Below are 16,779 nucleotides of genomic sequence, written 5' to 3'. Positions count from 1 at the left end.
GTTGAGGTCACCAAGGACAAGGGCCAGTGAAGAAAAGGTCATAGCTCAGAGAAGCCTCTAGAGATGGGAAAATAAGGTCCCTGGCTAAGATTTTAGGACAGAAAAAGGGGCATCAGGTAAAACGGAAGGCAGTGGGTGCAGGTGGTGACTAGGTGTCAACTACAAAAGATGATGGGTGAAACACAGGAACGAACTGCCACCATCACACTGCTCTGCAAATCTAAAACTCTTCTAAAATTTTAAGTACCCCCCTTGTGGCACTGGGCATCAAACCCAGGGCCTCACATGGTCATCATAAGTTCCAAGAAGGCGTGTGCAGTGGGGCTGGCCTGTCATCCCAGCAGCTCTGGAGGCTGAGGCAGGAGGATTGTAATTGGAAGCCAGCCTCAACAATTTAGCCAAGCCCTAAGCATCTCAGTGAGACCTTGTCCCTAAATATAATATAAAATAGGGCTGGTGATGGTGCTCAGCGTTGAGTGACCCTGGGTTCAATCCCTGATAACCCCCAAAAAAGATGGAAGCCGACTGGCTATGAGAGCCCAGAGTGCTCTGGGCTGCACCCCCTCCCTTGGTGCGTGGAACTGGCCTCAGTTGAGCCCTGGGTATTTGGATTTCACTGCATGTCTTCAGATTTGACCTCTAAGAACAGTTTTTGCCGCAGCCCCTCCTCTGACCCAAGCCCCAACCTTTCCCAGGAAGAGACAAGAGGCTGCAGTGACAGCAGGCCCCAGCTGGGGATTGGGACAGAGATGCCCTTGTGTCCAGAGGGGTGTGTAGTCTTCTCTTCCTCCTCAGGTGTCGGGCAGGTGGCAAGCTGGATCTGGGCAGAGATGGCCCTGGGTGGGCAGGTTGGGTGGCCTGGATCTCCTCTGACTCCCCGTCTGCGGGGCTTGATGGTCACATTCATCTCCCAGAAGCAGTTTTTCCCAGCGACCCCTCGCCCACCGTGGGGGTGGGGGAGTCTCCCTCCATTAAGAGCAGGACACAGCCCCGAGCGGGAGCAAGGGATTTGTCATATCTTATTGCACTGACACGCCACCTAGTGGCCATGACACCACCCCTATTTTTTGCGCTATTTCAGCTCTAGCCTGAAAAATGGTTGTGACGTTTAGGTGAAGTCGGGGGCTGGTCTCCTGAAGTGTTTGAATTGGTCACAGCCTGGCCCAGGCTCTGGGGTGCCTCCCAGTGCAGGATTGGGTGGCCCATCAATCCCAGCTTCCTGCTGGCTCTCTGGGGCTCCTGTGGGAGTGAGAACCCAGGACAGGAAGGGCTTTTTTCTTGACACCATGGACTGAACCCAAAGTCCCTTACCCACTGACCCCTGTCCCAAAGCATTTATATATTTTATTTAGAGCCAGGTTCTCACCAAGTTGCCCAGGACCTCTCTAAGTTGCTGAGGCTGGCCTCCAACTTTCAATCCTTCCTCCTCAACCTCCCCAAATGCTGGGATGACAGGTATTTGCCACCCAGCCGGGCTCCTTTCTTTCCTTGAGCCTCAGTTTCCCTATCTGTAAGATGGACCTCCGTCTCCTATTGCTAGAGGTGTGTGACCATATCCCATGGACCTGGGAGGTGATGTGTGATCAGCCCCCCCAAGCATCCTGGATTGAGAGGAGCCCCCAAACACCACTTCAAACTCTGAGGCTCTGCTGGCCTCTAAGCCACATCCACCATCTGTCTTTTTTTTTTATATTGGAGATTGAACCCAGGGGTTCTCCAACCCTGAGCCCCATCCCCAGCCCCTTTTTTGTATTTTATTTAGAGACAGGGTCTCATTGAGTTGCTTAGGGCCTCACTAAGTTTCTGACATTGGCATCCACCTTGCCATCTTCCTGCCTTGGCCTTCAGGTGTACCCCACAGAGCCCGGCGCTTTAGCTCAGGTCCATCTGGAGCCCCACTCTGTGCTCAGAGCCTGGGCACCTGCTCCTGGATGCCTAGCACAGGATCCCACCAGCATGAGCAGAGGTGAGGGTCTCCTGCTGCCAGCACCATCCTACAGAGCCCCATGCTGCGTTGCCAGGCTGTGTGCTCCTCGATCACTGGTGAGGGCAGCAGGCATGTTTTTCCATGTCCCCAGCATCCAGCACTTAGCAGGTTCATGAATATCCAATAACACAGGGACCTTGCCTACCCTGTGATCCAAGAATAAGACCCATGGACACTGGAGACCCCAAAGCCCACCAGTGCTAGGGGCCCGGGAGCTGCACCTGCCAACTGGGGATGGGTACTGCACTCACCGGTGGAGCTCATGCACCAGGGATGTCTCCCGGTGGCCCCACATCACCCTCTGCTGCTCCTTCAGCTGCTTGGCTACATGCATGATGTCCAGAGCAGAGAATAGGCTCAAAGGTGCATTTGGAGGGAAAGGTCTCATGCTGCTGGACACTTAAAGGGCTCTTTCTGCAGCTCTACATCTTTACATGGACTTTAAAAATGCCCTAAGGGCTGGGCGTGAACCCCTGTCATTCCAGCAGCTTGGGAGGATTGCAAGTTGGAGGCCAGCCTCAGCCACTTAACAAGGCCCTGAGCAGCTCAGTGAGACCCTGTCTCCATATGAAATACAGCAAGTGCTGGGAGGTGGCTCAGGGTTTAAGTGTCCCTGGACCAACAAGGTGCCATAAGAAGACCATACAAGGTGTGTTTTTCCACTCTGGCTTCAGGTTCTCAGACCTGCTGCTGACAGCTGAGCTTTGTCCATCTGTCCTTAATGCTCTGAACTGTCTTACCAAGGTGGGTGGCCAATCTGCATGTTACAAACCACCACTGTGACAAAGCAACAACCAAGTGACACTTTAAGTACCTCCGTTCATACTTACGTCCTTGGCAGAGGAGCCTGAGACTTTGACCCAGGTCTCAGAGAACAAGGCACAGGAGCCCAGCATGAACATGAGGTACACTACCACATGGACAGGGTCCTCCAACACGGAGCCAAAGGACTCCAGCAGAGACAGGTAGTAACACAGACCACCAACTGGGTAGGCACAGGCGGGGCCTCCAGAAGATGTGTCCTGGGAAGAAGGAACAGAAGGTCTGGGACTCTGCATCTACTGAACCTGAGCTTCGAGATGAACCCAGAGCAGACCAAAACTGTGATTGCAGCTGGGAACAGTGACACACACCTGTCACCTCAAGCTCAGGAGGCTGAGGCAGGCGGATGGCAAGTTGGAGGCCAGCCTCGGCCACTTAGAAAGGCCCTAAGCAGCTCAGGGAGACCCTGGCTCTAAATGGGGGTTGAACAGGGCTCAGGGGTCAAGGGACCCTGGGTTCAGTCCCTGTTACAAAAAACGTCCTGCACAGAATTTAGAAAAGAACACAGGGGAGGAGATCTGTGGGTGAGACACTTGGTCAGGAGCAAGACGCACAGATACTGAGCAGCACCACCCACTCTGTGGCCAGGAGAGGCTCCCCGGGAACATTTGACTGACAGACCAGGTGCCCAACAGGCTGACGAGCAGGTGCCCACTGAAGTGGCCCAACAGCATCTGGGAGATGATGTAGAGGTGGGGACCAGGGCAGACTACAGGACGATCGGGATGTTGGAGATGAAGAGCTCGATTGGGTAGGTGTGGTACTTGCCCTGGTAGTGCACAGTCTTAATTGGCAGGTCATCCCGGAAGTCCTGAGGACAAAGAACAGGGTGCCCTTCACTGCCTTGCTGCCCCCTATGGTCCAGAGGCACGAGAGGGGCCACCAGCTCTGGGGACCCGACTGCTGACAGTGCTGGAGAGCACCTGCCCCTTCCCTCACTCCCACTGTGCTTGGGGCACACACACAGAAAAAAACGCAGAAAAACTGGCTTCAAATGTACTAAAGTCCACTCTATGGCCATTTGTATCTAAACGGAAAAAAAAAAAAAGAAAAAGCAATTATACTGAAGCCAGAGACAGTGGTGCAGGCCTGTCATCACCTGAAGCTCTGGAGGCTGAGGCAGGAGGACTGCAAATTTTGGAGTCCAGCCTCAGCAACTTTGTGAGTCTATGTCTCTAAATAAAATATAAAAAGGTCTGGAGACGGGGCTCAGGGGTTAAGTGCCCCTGGGTTCCATCCCTGGTACCAAAAAATAAAGAAAAATAAATGCAGACTTCCTGTGCTCACGCTGGACTCACCTGGAAATGGATGACCACAGCAAAGACAAAGATGGAGGTGATGAGGTTCATGAGGTCAGGGAGATTCTGGTGGGAGAAAGCCTCTCTAAGGGCTCAGTCTTGTGTGCGTGGCCAGAGATGGAACAGTGCAATGATGGCACCCTCCAATTCAATGCCTGTTGGCAGAGGAGGACACAAACGTGAAGCGAAGAACAAGGGGCTGGACTCTGCTGGGTCTTAGCCCTCCTCCTGGCCAAAGCAGAGGCAGGAGAACAGAATCAGCGAGGAGACTCAGCCAGGAGACTCACGGCACCCACAGTCACGGGGTCACGGTCTGGATTTTTTTGGCACAAGGGATGGAACCCAGGGGCCCTCGGCCACTGAACCCCACCCCCAGCCTATTTGTATTTCATTCACAGACAGCATCTTGCTTAGTTGCTGAGGCCTTGCTGTAGCTAAGGCTGGCCTCCAAGTTGAGATGCTCCTGCCTCAGCCTCAGCAACAGGCAGAAAGGAGCCTGGCCTTAGGAAAGGGCAATAGACCAGCCAGGGACACTGCAGCACAGGGCTCCAAGATCTGAGCACTTCAGAAATGGCATGAGACTGACTTTAGGACAAAAGTACAGTGGGAAACACTGTCACCATGGCCCCTGCTTCCAGGTTGGTTCTTCCCTAGATGTGGCATTTGTGGGCAGAGTGGCTAATGGATGGGGACTCAGATATCCCAGTCTCTCCCTGGGACAGCATTTTCCTGTCACCCCAGAGTTGGGACAACAGGACTTGCATCACCTTCTGGACAGCCACACAGATGGGCCATCTGTCCTGTAGACCACATAGACGGGATGTCTGTGATAGAAATGCTGACCTAGCTTTTCCTTGTCCCCTGGCATCCCTGTGGTCATCTTCTGACAGCCGCTCTCCCTTCCGCCTCGCTGTGTGGGACAACAGCTTATGTCCCTGTGGTCAAAAATCTGGAGACATGAAAGCTTGAGCATTTTGTAAAGGAGGAAGTTCAGCAATCCCAGGGGAGAAAGCAGGGACTTATCCTGGCTTCTCTTTCCACCAGTGAACTTTCAGAACTCTCCTGGCTTGCTCCACTGAGCCATGTGCTGACCTTCAACACACCAGCTCATCTCTGCCCCAGGACCTTTGCACCTTCCAGGTTCTCTAGATGGACCCCTAACACTCTTCCCCAGTTGCCCCGTCTTCCTTCTCTGCTCTACTCTGACCCGGGGCCCTGGGATGACACTGACGCTCACACGTCTTATGTTATATCCCTTTGTATTCTTAGCACCCACAGAAGAGCCTTGTGCTTTACAGCATCTGCCTGACAAGTGTCTGGAATGAAAGGTGGATGTCAGCAATAGCATCATGAGGGCCTTAGGAGCTTTCTGAATGTTTAATGTGGTCATTTCTTGCAAATCACTACCCCCTTGTCTCTGGGAACTGGATTGTTTCATGCGCTAGTGTCACCCAGGGGCGAGAGCCATGTGATGTCTGTATTGTCCACCTCCCTCCAAGCCTGGACTGTCCCCCACCTCAGGGAAGAATGACCAACTGCGTTCTCCACCCTAGGGGCCCTTCCACATCCCACTTTCCAGGTCGCAAGCTGAGCCGTGGTGGTACTCCTGGTAACAGGAGACCCTTCCAGCTGCAAGCTACCTGTGCCTGCTCCACCCTCTTCTTGCCCTTCCTGGGGGTGTCCCTGTGGCTCCACCATTTTGGCTTCTTACAGCACCACTTAAAGCCCCCCAGGTAGACCCTCTGCCCCAGCCAGGTTCCGGAGTTGGCCAAGGGCAGCCACCTCCACGTCTCGGTTGTCTGTTACCTTCATCTCTCGCTAACTCCTAAGGCCCTCACTCTGATGTCACACTGGCTGGCTCAGGCTGGATGGCTGTGCCACCTTGCCAGCCATTTTCTCAGCCTATCTCCCAGGGACAGCAAATCACTCCTTCAAAAACTGTCCCCTCACTCACCATCCTGCTCCAGAGCAAAGTGATCCTCTGGCTGGCTGCCACGGCCCAAGCCTTCACTGACTAGTCCCCTGTGGCTACCACTGCTCCCACTCTTTTTGAAGGCAGCCCCCCCAAAGCCAGGAGGTCTTGACAGACTTCTTAACTGCTACCCAGATTTCACCCCCACATCCAGAGCTGGGGCCCAGCTGCTTTGCACCCCCAGATCCTCAATTCACCTTAGATTTTCTGAAATTCTAGGAAGAGTCTGGTGTCACCTTCTCCTACTCTTCTGTAAGTTTCCCCGACCCTTCTACCTGAGGTCCAGTCTTTCCCATGGGATCTCTCTGGCACCCTGCAGGGACTCATCTGCAGTTTCCTCAATTTGTTGACGTGGCACTGGAAGCCAAGAACCAGTGAACTCCAAGAAAACACGAAAATGCACACAAATATTTTCCATGAGAGACTTCCCAGCAAAAAACAGATTCAGGGATTAGAGGCCAAAAGAAAAAGAAATGGAAATAAAGTCAATTTCCCTCTCCTAAGAAGTCTCACATGTTTTTCAATTTTTATTTTATTAAGATTTGTAAGCCAGGTGTCATGGTGCATGCCTGTAATCCCAGTGGCTCTGGAGGCTAAGGCAGGAGGATTGCAAATTGGAGGCTAACCTCAGCCAAATTGGGGCTCTAAGTCTCTGAATAAAATACAAAAGAGGGTTGGAGATGGGGCTCAGGGGTTAACTGTCCCTGAGTTCAATCCCCAGTGCCTTCCTCTCCAAATTGGCAATACTGTGAGTTGAACCCAGGAACAGTCATTCTACCCATGACTATTTTGAGACAGGGTCTCATTTATTTGCCAAGGCTTTCCTTGAACTTGTAATCATCGAACTAACTGCTCCTTGCCTGAACAAGTGGTTTGGTGTAGAAATTTCATTTTTAGAATCTTATTTGCTAAGAACAACTGCTAAAATATGTGCAGATGATTGCCCAAGGATATTCACTTTGATGCTAACTGTGACTGAGAAAGGACTGAAATGTCCACCAGAAGACAATTGGCTAAAATCAACACTTCTTTATCCTTGCAGTGCAGGTTCCTGCTAAGAAATATGAGGCAGGATTACTCTGTGGCATGTTAACTGTCCTTGAAATATTCTTATAAGATATCATTTTGATTGTAAGTGTTGTTGTTGTTATTATTATTATTATTATTATTATTATTATTATTATTATTTGGTACTAGGGATTTAACCCAGGACCACTTAACCTCTGAGCCCTGTCCCCAGCCCTTTTTATATTTTATTTAGAGACAGGGTCTCACTGAGTTGCTTAGGGCCTCACTAAGTTGCTGAGGCTGGCTTCCAACATGTGATCCTCCTGCCTCGGCCTCCTGAGCTGCTGGGATGACAGGCTTGAGCCTCTGCACTCAGCTATAACTTTAAACATTTGCACACTGAAAATTCAGAAGAAATGATTCTGAAACAGTCATTTTCCCCCAGAGGAATACTCTGCATACATGAAAACTTCCTGCAGAGGTGCCCAACAGGAGGTGGGGCCCTTATCTTGGTCAATGTTGATGGTGGTGGGGTTGAAGGTCTTCCTCAAATGGTTTCACAGATGTTGCTTGAGATGGAGAGGGAAAAGCCAGAGCCCAGGCCGTGTCCTTTATAATGAAGCTCATCCAAAAGGAGGATGGTCAAGCCCACCACAAAGAACTGCAGAATTAAAATAAATTAATTAATAAAAGTGGACTCTGCATTACTGGCCCCAGAGCCCTGGTTCCTTCCATCTTCAAAGACAGGGCTCTCTGCTATGAGGGCCAAATAAGAGACCATTCTCAATCTGCCTCATGGGAATTCAGAAGCCAAAGCCAGGGTCTTTTGATTATATATTATTTTTTTAAACCTATTTTTTAGTTGGAGGTGGACACAACATCTTTATTTTATTTTTATGGGGTGCTGAGGATTGAGCCCAAGGCCTCACCCATGCCAGGTGAGCCTCTACCACTGAGCCTCAGCCCAAATATTTTTTTTTTGTTTCTTAATTGTTTTGGGGTTTGCAGGTGGACAGCATCACTTTATTGATTTCAATACTTCTGGCTGTAGATGGGCACAGTGTCTTTATTTGATTGATTTCTTTTTTGGGCGGTGACCAGCCTCCAACCCGGGGCCTTACCCTGCTCAGGCCAGTGTTTAGCCTTGAGCCCAGCCCTGAGCGTGGCCTGGCCCCAGCTCTGGCTAAGTATTCCTGAGGAGTAAGAGGGCCAACAGGGTCACTCAGGAAGTGGGGTGAGAGTGGGGGTTCACCTGAGTGGTGATTAGAAGGCAGATCCCAGCACCCAACTCTGAGGGGTCCCTGTCCATGCCTGTCATCACATCCATGATGGACTGGCCGATGGTGATGATCATGCCAAACACTAGGGTCCTAAGAAAATCCTGAGCAGAGTGTGGCAGGAACACAGATGACAAATACTGACACTGCCTACGGGAACCTTGGTGAGGAGTGTCCAACTATCACATGTCAAAGCGCAGAAGAACTCAGAGGCTTTCTAATGAAAGCACCTTTCATCTTTTTTGTGGCTTTAGGGATTGAACCTAGGGCCTTGCAGACAGTAGGCAAGTGCTCTACTAAACCTCAAACCGGTCATCCTAAATTCTTTTTTTAAAAAATGATCTTAAATTCTTAATATGGAAAAACATTTTTAAAAAATTGTCAAGGGTAAGGAGAAAACTTCTGGGGCTGGAGCTCAGTGGTAGAGGCACTGAGTTCCATTTTCAGGTCTGCAAAAAAAATACTAAAAACAAAGAGTGAACGAGAAAAAACACTCAATTTGGGCTTTAGAAAAATAATGCAAATATTTTGTTTGTTAGTTTTGATTTTGGTATTGGGGATTGTACTCAGGGGCACTCAACCACAGAGCCCCATCCCCAGCACTATTTTGGTTTTATACAGTGACAGGGTCTCACTGAGCTGCTTAGGGCCTCGCTGTTGCTGAGGCTGGCTTTGAACTCACAATCCTCTAGGCTCAGCCTCTCAAACTGCTGGAATTAGAGGCGCACACCACTGCACTAAGCCAAGTGTATTTTAAAATGTCAGAAATAAAAATTAAAAAAGAAAACCACTTATTAGTGCTTTAGAAGGATAATGCATTAACTTAAGGCATTGAATAATAAATGCATTACTTAATATTTAATAATGCATTACTTAATTCATTAATGATTAATGCATTAATACATAAATATATTCTACAATCTTGATTTGTGTCTGAAACTCACAATTTAAGTTAGATGGATTTCTCACTGAATTATTTAACCTACTAACTTAAGATCTCTAAGACATGCTGTATGGAAGATGGCAGAGTAGAAAATTGTAAATTGGGCTGGGGATGTGGCTCAAGCGGTAGTGCGCTCGCCTGACATGTGTGCGGCCCGGGTTCAATCCTCAGCACCACATACAAACAAAGATGTTGTGTCCACCAATAACTAAAAATATATATATTAAAATTCTCTCTCTCTCTCTCTCTTAAAAAAAAAAGAAAATTGTAAATATTGTTTTCTAAATAACACATTCCAGTTAACAGAGGCTAGGCTTCGCTGACTCTGAGGCTTGTTCCCATTATTGGGGCTGCCTATCATTTGATACAGCCAATATTCTTAACCTAGTTTAACAGCATGTAGAAACTGAGACTGCGGAACTATTATCTAAATTTCTTCCACATCAAAAAACTAATCAACAGCAGAGCTGGACTGAGAGGATCACCTTTTTGCTCATTAAATCCTTTTAAATACAGAAGAAAAATAGCACTTGCCAAATACCATGTTTTAGGCACTGTGAGAGTGATTATTTAATCTAATCCTCTTTTTTTTTTTTGATACTGAGGACTGAGCAGACGTGCTTCACCCCTGAGTCTCATCCCCAGCCATTTTTTATTTTATTTAGAAACAGGGTCTCACTGAGTTGCTTAGGGCCTCAGTAAGTTGCTGAGGTTGGCCTCCAAATAGTGATCCTCCTGCCTCAGCCTCCAAAGCTGCTATAATTACAGGCATACTCCACAGCATCTGGCTTTGATTGAATTCTTATGACAGCTCTGAAGTAGATGTCATCTCCTTCGTGAGGTACGGAAATCATGGCTGGTGAAGGGGTGACCTCCATGTGCTGATCCTTCAAGTCCATCTTCTGGGGAATTCCTGCCCTCCCTGCCCTGCCTGGCCTTCCCCCATACCCAGCACCTCCCAGAAGTGCTCTCTCACTAACAGGCCATGGAGCACCTACAGGGTTGGCAGGCAAAGCACACAGGCCAAACTGGGCTGTTTTAATGCCCCCAATTTTAGAGCCAATTCAAATTCTCAACTAGACACCAGAAATGTACCCATGATCTTTCTTAAACTTCTGGGCTCCCATTGAAGAGGGCTTGGTCTTTTGGGGTGTCACCCACTTCAATCATCTTGGCGCCAGCCAAGAGCTGCATAATGAGGCCCAAGGTGACCATTGCAGAGATACCCAGCTCCATGAGTGTGACTAAGGAAATGGGCAGCCACAAAGCCCCTGTGAGCTCAAGAAAGGAAGACATCATTTAATAAAATAAACCTACAGAATTGAATGTGACCCCTTCTCCACAATGGATGGGCTTTAGGTTGCTGGCAGCAATTATAGCATAACCCCCAAAACCAAAGATAAGAACACAACTCAGTCCCTCTGTCGAGCCCACCAGACCCCATGTCATTCTGTTTGGAAAGTCACGTACCCCTCAAGAGCCTTCTGCATTCCCAACCCCACAGACAGATCCATTCTGGCTGGACAGAATACAGAGAGAACGTCCTTCACCAGTTTATAAAACTAGAGAACATTCCAATCATTTCCTGAGTCTGCAGATGAGGCTGGCACATTTGGGTCTAGTTGGGAATCAACCTTCCCTTTCCATCATGTTCAGATGAGCTCTGATTCTGAGTGCCTGGAAACTCTTTGGAACCCCATTTTAAAACTGTGTCCATCAAATGCACCATCAACGTACACAAGAAAATCATTTCTAGACCCACAGGTGACTGGTTAGACTCGACCCTCCACTGTCACTCATGGTTTTGATCCATATATTTCACCTATATATATGAAAAATATGCAGCTGAGAAACCAATAGAGAGTTCTAGAGCGTGTTCTAGGTGAACAGCCCATCTCATTTCAGGGATGTCAAACACTCTAGTTTTTTTTTTTTAAGTTTTCAGAAATTCTCAAGCAGAGACGTATCTTGCTCTTCCAGGTTTTGTATTGTATTGAAACCCAACTGTAAAGAGGATGGTGTTGCCCAGGCTGAATGCACCGTTGATCAGGCTATTTGACGTGGCACATGCAGACTTTCCAGGTCACAGAGCTACCCATTCTCTGAGCTCCACAGAAAGGCTGTAATTCAACTAAATGGTGCTGGTCCAGCAGAGAAGAGGCAGAGTGAGTCTGAGCCTCCCTCTGTTGGAGGCCAGAATCCCTCACATCCAGTAGAAAGGGTCCACAGAATCTGAGGCCATAACACCAAACAAAGGATCTGGATACAAGTAGCAACCAAAGGAGTGGCACATGGTTCCTTGCCCTTGCCCCAACAACAGCACAGGAGACCGGATTGATCTGACAGCAGACTAAGAAGATGAAAAGGGGGATGGCTGTCCAAAGCACCTTCTCCTTCAACTGGATCTGCAGAAAAGGTAGAATCAGAGGACATGAAGTTTCCCAGTAAGTCATTAAAAATAGAGTCCCACAGACCCTTTCTCTGATCACCAAGGAAGGCCAAGTTAGGCTGGGGGCACACTCCATGGGGAAGCACTTGCCGACCATGCATGATGTTCTGGGTTTAGTCTCCAACAGACAACCTCCCCCAAAAAAGAGAAGAAGCCAAACCATGCACCAAGCAGAGTCCTGAAAGGTGAGTCTCATGCTTTCTGTGGACAAAACCAATGCAAAGATGTCCGTAGGTGTCACGTCTGGGAATTCTCATATTATACAGCATCATTATCTTCCACGGCTTAAGTGAGTTCAATGGCAAAGCTGTGCTCTTAACCATTGATATAAACAGTTTAGAGCCTCAAGGAGAGGCAAGAATAAGGCAAGTTCAAAGACAGCCTCAGCAAAAGGAAGGCACTGAGCCACTCTATGGGACCCTGTCTCTCAATAAGAAACAAACTAGGGCTGGAGACATCTCTCAGTGAGTGGTTGCTTCTGAGTTCAATTCTAGGGATAAATAAGTAAGTAAGTAAATAAATAAATAAATAATTTTTTTTCTGTTGTTGATATTTTTAAAATAATATTTAATCTTTATTTTATTTACCTCTTCTCTTATGTTTAGTATTTTTTCTTCTACTAGTTTTGGGTCAGGCATGTTCTTGATTTTCTACCTCCTTGAAGTGGAAGTCTTGGTTCTTTTCTTTTTTGATGTAGGTATGTACTGATCTAATCTTCTTAATATTGCCTCTGCTCTATGCTATAGGGTTTTTTATTTTGTGTTTCTATCATCATTTTTCTCAAGAATCTTTAAAAATTTCCATTCTATTTATTCATTGACTCGGCTATTTGAGAGCTTGTTGTTACATTTGCAGACATGCAGGATGTTTCTGAAGTTCCGCCTGTTGTAGGTTTCCAGTTTTATTACATTGAGTTCAGAAAAAAAGTTATTTCAAATAATTTTTAGCTTCTAAAATTTGTTAAGGTTTGTTTTATGACTTAATCTGTTGTCTATTCTGGAGAATGTTGTTGGTACTGTTGCGAAGAATTTGTCTTCTTTCGGTTTTTGTTGGAAAGTTCGGTTAAGCCTATCTGCTCTGCAGTGTACTTTAAATCCTGTGTAAAGAAAGAAGAGACAGAAACAAGGTGCAGAGGCAGAATGACAGGATGGTAGAAAGTCTCCTTGTCCAAGCTGCCAGCTTTACTTATAGTAGTAGGTTACCTTATGGCACTGGCATCAGTAGTACACTATTGTTCATTGTGCCATTAGACTACAGATTTAGCAACATTATGCAGCTTCTTTGATAGTTACCTACTAAGCTTGCAATATGCAATGTTAGGAGATTTGTGTGGCTCTCAAGTAAGTCCATTGTTTAAAGTTACTATTATGTGGACAGCTTCAGGTGCAGCAGAGCTTGGCAAAACACTGTGGTTGTCTAAAAAGAGATTTCCCCCAAAAAAGCTAAGTGCCTAAGATCAAACTGCAAGGCATTGCCACAACAGCTAAGTATTGCACATGTATTAGTTATCTTGCTGGTTTCTGAAAGAAACTGCAGAATATTCCAAAAATAGGAAAGAGGGTGCCTATTACCTCCTGGGAATTTTCTCACCAGAGGAATGCTGTCCTTATATTTCTATGGTCAAAACACTTACAATACTGAGTCTCTTTTTTGATGTTTTTGGGTGAAAGATCCATTCATTTTTCAAACTCTGTTATTAGAAGTCCTCTATTAATATACATTGAAGTCTCTTTCTCCATTTAGATGAAGTAGTGTCTGTCTTATGTATATGTGTTGTAGTATTATATTATTTCATATTTATATTTATATGTTCTTGCTTAATTGAAACCATTTGTCATTATATAATGACTTTAGTCTATTTTTACTTTTGGTATTAAGGTCTATTTTTTGTGATTTAAGAAAAGCTACTTCTACTTTTTATTTCCATTTTCTTGAGATATTTTTCTACTATTCTTCACTTTTATCCTATGTGTTTTTTAGAGGCGAAATGAGATTCTTCTAGGCAAAATATAGATTTTTTTTGTTCTATGTATTATAGAACTTTATGTCTTTTTACTGGAGAATTTACGCCATTAAGGTGGTTCTTGACAGGTGAATATTTACTAGTGCCATTTTGGTTATTGTTTACTCCTTGTGCTGTTTGACTATTCTTCCTCTCTTACTGTCTTCTATTTTTGTTATTTTGTAATACATAGATTTGTACCGCAACTCTTTGAGGGTTGAAAATTAAATAAATATGTAAATATAATTGATATAGCATGTGCAGAATCAAATAATTAAAAGGTCTGAAGAGGCTTAAGTTTTTTACTTGTGACAATGTCTACCCTCCTGACAAATACTATTTACCCTTTTTTGTTTGCTTTTTTCTTTGCATATTATATTATTATTATTATTATTTTATTAATCTTTATACATCTTAATATTATGCTTTAAAGAAATATGCATTTATTTAAAATATGTTATAAGTAAATAACAGTGGTTATTAGGGATCAGAACACTAACCTATAAATCAGTAGAAATAAGAAAAATCTCATTTTAAAGCTTTATATATCAAAACAATAACATTAATATAAGAAGAAATGAACGTTTTGGTTATTGGGGTAACTGGATATAATTGAACAGTTAAAAGAATTTTTCGTAATTTGATTGAATTCCAACTGCATTAAAAACTAAAGTCAGCTGAGTGTGGTGGTTCACACCTGTAATCACAGCACTTCAGGTGGCTAAGGCAGGAGAATTACTTGGTATCAAGGTGTAATTTTTGTGATATAAGAATAGCTACTTCTGTTTAATTTTTGTTTCCATTTGCTTGAGATAACTTTCTCTTATTCTGCACTTTTGTCCTATGTATTTTTTTGGAGGTGAATTGAGATTATTCTAGGCAAAATATAGATGGTTTTTATTCTATCAAAAATCAGTACGTTGTGGTGCTTGATGCTTTTTGAATTGCAAGGATCTCACATTAGATTTTTTGGTTCCTCTTAAGTAGAAGGGAATGGGGGACTTGACATCTCTTGGAATCCTAGCATGCAGAGCAGGAGCTCACAGCTAGAGGGTATGATGATCACCCCCAACTCTCTGTCCAGCCAGCTGTCTCCGCACAGTGTTGACTTAGATGAGCCATTTGGAACGGGAGTCATACTGGGGGTGCTGGGATTTTGATTTCTCCTTATGTAGCTTAAAATTTTTATAATAAACACCAATTCTTAGAAATAAAAATATTAAAGACTTTTGAGGGGAAATGCCCACTAGGTGTTCAACTAGCTGTTCCATCTAGTGGGACAGAGAACTGCAGGATGGGGATACAAGTAAGGACCCCTTGACAAGCATCTTCAGAGCCTCAGGCAGTAGTCCAAGCCCTTTGGAGTCAATGGCTTTGACCACAAACAGGCTGTGGAACCATGAGAGTTGCTGAATTGTGCCTCCATTCAAACAGCTGTCAAGTGGGAATAATGACAGGTGTCCACTTCAAGGACTCAGGTTTCTAATTTTTGAAATGTTGTTCTCCTGAAAGACTTTAAAAATGATTCCTGGCTCCTGATATATATTATATATATAACATATAATATATGATTTGATATAAGTCTATCTATATACGTGTTTGTGTGTTTGTGCTTTTAACAAAATCTTTTCATAAAATAAGGTATAGATGAATGAATCACAGAAGATGTTCCTGAGAGACAGACTAAACCTTCCCTGTGTTCTTTCACTTTTCAGTTAACCCTTTAATAGAAGGAGAGGAGAAGCTAACACCAAATGGCAGTGAGGAGGGGCAGCTGCACTGGCTAGTTGCAGAGGAACTACATGGCCTGGTGAGGACCGGCCGGCAGCTGCCTCCTTCTTCTCAGCTCAGGTGTGAAGTGTAAGCCCACTGATTCATGACAGAGTCTGATTCATGCCTCATGAACCATGATGTGCTGGCTGTCTTAATCAGCATTGTGTTTTGGTTCCATGGCCAATGGTTAAATATTAACAAAAAGCAACTGGGTTCGTCAAATTGATTGTCAGGGTGGCCCTCCCCTGTTTCATTAGTGATTGCTTCCATTTGGATCTGGGTGGTTCCCAGAGGCCAGGTGTTGATGGGGTTCCTAGTCTGGTGTTAATGGGGGTGGGGAGCCTTTGGGGACTTTGCAGAAGGTTCTAGATCATGGGCCTTGAGGGAGGCTGCAGGAAGCCAGCTCCTTCCTCTTCTTTGTTCAGGGAAAGAGTGAGTGGACATTTTGTCTACCCCACGCTCCCTGCCACAGGGTGTTAACTCACCACAAGCCCCAAAACTTGACCACAGTCTAAATCCTCAAAAACTATACACTAACAAACCCCTTCTCTCTGCAAGTTGATGTCTCAAGTGTTTGCTCCAGTAATGGAAGCCAGCGAACTGTCACAATGTTGTCTGGACTACAGCAGCAAAGAAAAATCCCAGAAGGGAGTTGGGGATGGATTCCAGATTTCCAAACATGGTCACATTTCCCAGTGCACGTTGCACCAGGGCAACAGCATGGTGAGGGCCTGTTCTCTGCAGAAAGCCTGGTATTTGCTTCCCCTTTTCCCTGTGGACAACAGAGCCTCCCTCTGCCCCAACCACAGTGCTCAGAAAAGGAGGGCTTTCAACTATGGGTCCTGGTGGCTCACCTCCTGTGGTCTAGGTCCAACAGCTAGACAAGGCAGGGAAACACTTGCCCCCACTGGCCAAAGGCACGTGGCTTCCATGCAGAGAGCCATGTCCTCTGTCTTGTTCCCTTGGCTTCAGCTTATGTGTTCTGAACCTTTCCAATTTGCTTCTTTTTCCAATCTTTTCTCTTTTGGCAACACAACTCTTTGTCTTCTGGTTTCATCTTTATTACTCACATTCCCCCAGGATGAGTATTCATTACAATATTTTAAATTAAGACCTGCACTGCCCTCCTAGCTGTGTGCATCAGGGCTTTCCACACAACACGTGTAATTCTTATCACAGGATTTCAGGCAGTTTGTACATTATATTCTATTAAAAACTCAGTTCCTTTCAAGGTTGTCACAACCCAGG

The 16,779-nt window shown here is 45.8% G+C and overlaps 1 pseudogene; it reads right to left on the bottom strand.

Annotated features, from left to right (window-relative positions):
* Nucleotides 1–2,234: 2,234 nt before the first annotated feature.
* LOC144366321 (protein transport protein Sec61 subunit alpha-like) lies at nt 2,235–16,559 on the bottom strand (annotated as a pseudogene).
* Nucleotides 16,560–16,779: the final 220 nt, after the last annotated feature.

The sequence above is a fragment of the Ictidomys tridecemlineatus genome, chromosome 1 (genome assembly GCF_052094955.1).
Source record: "Ictidomys tridecemlineatus isolate mIctTri1 chromosome 1, mIctTri1.hap1, whole genome shotgun sequence".
Lineage (NCBI taxonomy): Eukaryota > Metazoa > Chordata > Mammalia > Rodentia > Sciuridae > Ictidomys > Ictidomys tridecemlineatus.
This window is presented reverse-complemented; position numbering and strand designations above follow the sequence as displayed.